Here is a 3,682-nt window from a genome sequence, read left to right as displayed (position 1 = left end):
ATGGCTTCTGGAAATGACTCTTTCATGACTGAATTCATTCTGTTGGGATTAACAGACCAACCAGATCTCCAACTCCCACTGTTCTTTCTCTTTCTAATGATGTATGTGGTCACTGTGTTGGGAAATTCGGGACTGATAATTCTAATCATGAAAAATTCACACCTCCACAATCCCATGTATTTTTTCCTCTTTAACCTGTCCTCCATAGATCTCTGCTATTCTTCAGTATTTACACCAAAAATGCTGGCAGGTTTCTTATCAAAGGGGAGTATTATCTCTTACATGGGGTGCATGACTCAGTTTTACTTTTTCTGTTTTTTCATCATCTCTGAATGCTATGTGTTGACATCCATGGCCTATGATCGCTATGTGGCCATCTGTAACCCCCTATTGTATAACATTGCCATGTCCCCTAAAGTGTGTTCTGGCCTCATGCTTGGTTCCTACTTGATGGCATTTTCTGGTGCTGTGGCTCACACTGGATGCATGCTGAGACTGACCTTCTGTGATGCAAACATAATCAACCATTATTTCTGTGACCTCCTCCCCCTGCTCCAGCTCTCCTGCATAAGTACCTACATCAATGAGATGGTAAATTTCATTGTGGCAGGCATCAATATCATTGTTCCCAATCTAATCATCTTTATCTCTTATGGTCTCATCCTGTCCAGCATCCTCCACATCAGTTCCAGGAGAGGGCAGGTCCAAAGCCTTCAGTACGTGCAGCTCCCATGTAATTGCAGTGTCTCTCTTCTTTGGATCATGTACATTCATGTATCTGAAGCCATCTTCTGCTGGGTCTCTGGATGACAGAAAAATCTCTTCTCTCTTTTACACCATTGTGGCTGCCATGATGAACCCCTTAATCTACAGCTTGAGAAATAAAGATGTTAAAATTGCTCTGAGAAAAACTCTGAGTAGGAGACAGTTTTGATTAGAAATAGTATGAAGGTCCTGTGTTTAATCATAATAATTTCATTGACAATCTTCTTATATTATTTCTTCCTCATGATGTTGAAGGATATTTGAGTCTTCTCACAATTTATTTCCTCTCCTTGTAGAGTGAGTATTTTCTCTCTCCTCACCATCTGCACAATTTCCTTTCTTCACATTTTCCCATTTATTGATACTATTAAGAAAAATAATAAGTATCTCCGTGTTTTTTTTTTTTTATCATTTTGAACTTTTTTTCTCTCTAGAAATAGAAGACTGGTCTGAAGATGATCAAATCAGGGAAATTTAGGGTTACACAGTTTTATTATGACTGTCTTATCTGCCACTTGCCATTGGAAGCATGAATCAGATGTTTTCTCTTCCCATCTTTCCAGTGTTCATTGAACAATATGTCTCTAATACCTGAGGTGAAAAGTTCCATTATGACTGTTAAGCATACCCCACTTTTCCTCTGTAATACTATGGATTATGCTTCCTTGGACAAAGCGTTTTCTTGCCTTTGCACACCCAAAACTGTATGTAATGTATTGTCAAAATATATTTATTTCTTGGATGAGAGAATAAAGCTCAGAGTAGTTATTGCTTTATTTACAGTTATATATATATAACTATATATATATATATATTAGTAAAGAGTAAAAAGTCTAGACTAAATTCAGCCTTATGGTTTCAGGTCTTTTAATTTTAATATATTTTGCTTCTATTTTATCTTAATATTTTTGTTTCGGTATACATGTCGTTGGTAAAAATACCATAATTTGAAAGTTGTCTGTGTTTTGTTCTAGGGCAGTACATGAATTTCTCTCAGAGTCATTATTGCTTTTTGTTGTTTTTTGCTTAGGAAAACAGTACGCTGGTGTTGTCAATGGAAAGAAGAGGGCTTTTGGGCTAGGGAGAAAACTGTCTCAGATAGGAATGTTATTTCTTCTACAAAATTAAAAAAAGTAAATTTTGAATGTTTGCAAATGTGTAATTCAGAGAAGAGGGCATGGGAGCTAAAGGAGCACTGAATCTCATCATGAGGCCAAGATTCCACAAGATGCATGGACAGTGAATCCCTATGGGGTGTGGTCATTAGGCTAGGAACTGCATTTCAACCTGTATTTTTATCCTGTTCCAACTAGTACAGTAAATGTACAGTTCATAAAGCTTTTTAAAATTTAGAATGCACAGCGATTATACTTCAGTAGTGTTTGGGGGAGTGAAGATGGAAAAGCTCCCTAAATGTGGCTCACTCCCCAAATGTAGCTCCAGGTAGAGAAAGGACTTTTTTTTCAGGAGACAAAATGATGAAGAGTAATTAAGACTCAAATTAGGAAGAAGGAATCTAGAAAGAAATGGATGTTAAGAGCTCATTTTTTTTTTTTTTTTGCAGTTTTCCTCTTCTCTCTAGAAGGCCCTAGAGATATTATGGAAATTGCAGGATTTCTCTGGATAGAATAAAAATTAACTTATTTGATATTTTAAAAAATTAAACCCACCAACCTCCATCCTTGTGGTATGACCTGGGTACAATGAAATCACTCCTGCTTTTGTTGGCTTCCATGTGATGCTTCTGTATGGATTTTAAGGTGCAAAATCCTCAAATTTCAGTTAGAACAATGATCATTTGAAAGAAACATTTGGGGAATAAATCAAATTGTGATTTCTTTTTTTTTGCTGGAATAGGATGTTGGGTTATTTTTCTTTTGAGAAGGTAGGTAAAATAATTATTCTAAAATGCTTAAGCCTTAGTAAATTGACAATTTCAATATTTTGTAACATACATTTAATGGCATTTTTATTTTACTTGTTTTTTAATCTCTACTCAAGATTTAGATATTGTGAATTTTGCAACTGGTATGTTTGCTTGTCAGCTTTTTTGTATGTTTGGCATTTGCTATGGTTTTTCCTCCTTGCTAATTCCTTGGCTTATGGTTTAAATGACTACTCAGACCACCTCTGCTGGTCATACACATTATCAGCGTGTATGGTTTTCACTTAAGTTCTATTTATATAAAATAGTTGACCAAGTTTGGTGTTTCTTTTTTAAAAAAATTTACTTACTGTTCTCTTTTATAAAATTGTTCTACTTATGAAGAGAAGTGTATTTAAATAAATAATAATTACACTACTTAGAAAATTTTATAGACATCGCAGAGGTATATCCACTCCATTATGTATTTTATCACTATTTAAGTTTGCCCCAAATGCATTAATCTGTTTATAAATCTTTCTTTTGAGAAGCTTCAAAGAACAAATTAAATTTGTTTCACTTTTAAAAACAATAAACTTTCTTTAAAATTAGGTTTTATTCTTTCAGATTATTTTGAAAATAATTTAAAACATTTAAATATCCCTGTAAACTTACATTTGGCCAAGTTTGTATTTATTTATTTTTGCTATGTAAGTATTTATTGTTTTACCATGAGTTACACAGGTTTAGGATCCTCAAGGAGATAGATGAAGGAATAGCATCCATTAAAAATTATAAAGTGAATTTTGCAGTAATGAAACAAAATCAAATGGGTATGAGAAAAAAAAACAAAACGCTTGAGAATGAACTCCACAGTCACTGAAGAGACTGGATGAGTGATAAACAAGGATTAAAGAGAGAATTAGTAAATTGGAAGATGGTGCTAGAACATTCATCACAACGCATCACTAAGTATCAGAGAGCTTTCTTTCTAATGCTCAAATATCCCTTATTTAAAGGCAGGCAGGATTTCAAATCACCTTTCAGCAACCC

At 34.2% G+C, this 3,682-nt stretch overlaps 1 pseudogene; it reads left to right on the top strand.

The window, feature by feature from the left end:
* On the top strand, window positions 1-934 carry LOC125111172 (olfactory receptor 8B3-like; annotated as a pseudogene).
* The last annotated feature ends 2,748 nt before the right edge of the window (window positions 935-3,682 follow it).

This window comes from Phacochoerus africanus, chromosome 11 (genome assembly GCF_016906955.1).
Source record: "Phacochoerus africanus isolate WHEZ1 chromosome 11, ROS_Pafr_v1, whole genome shotgun sequence".
In the NCBI taxonomy this organism is placed as follows: Eukaryota; Metazoa; Chordata; class Mammalia; order Artiodactyla; family Suidae; genus Phacochoerus; species Phacochoerus africanus.
Note: the sequence above shows the minus strand (reverse complement) of the source record. Positions and strands in the feature narration are given on the sequence as shown.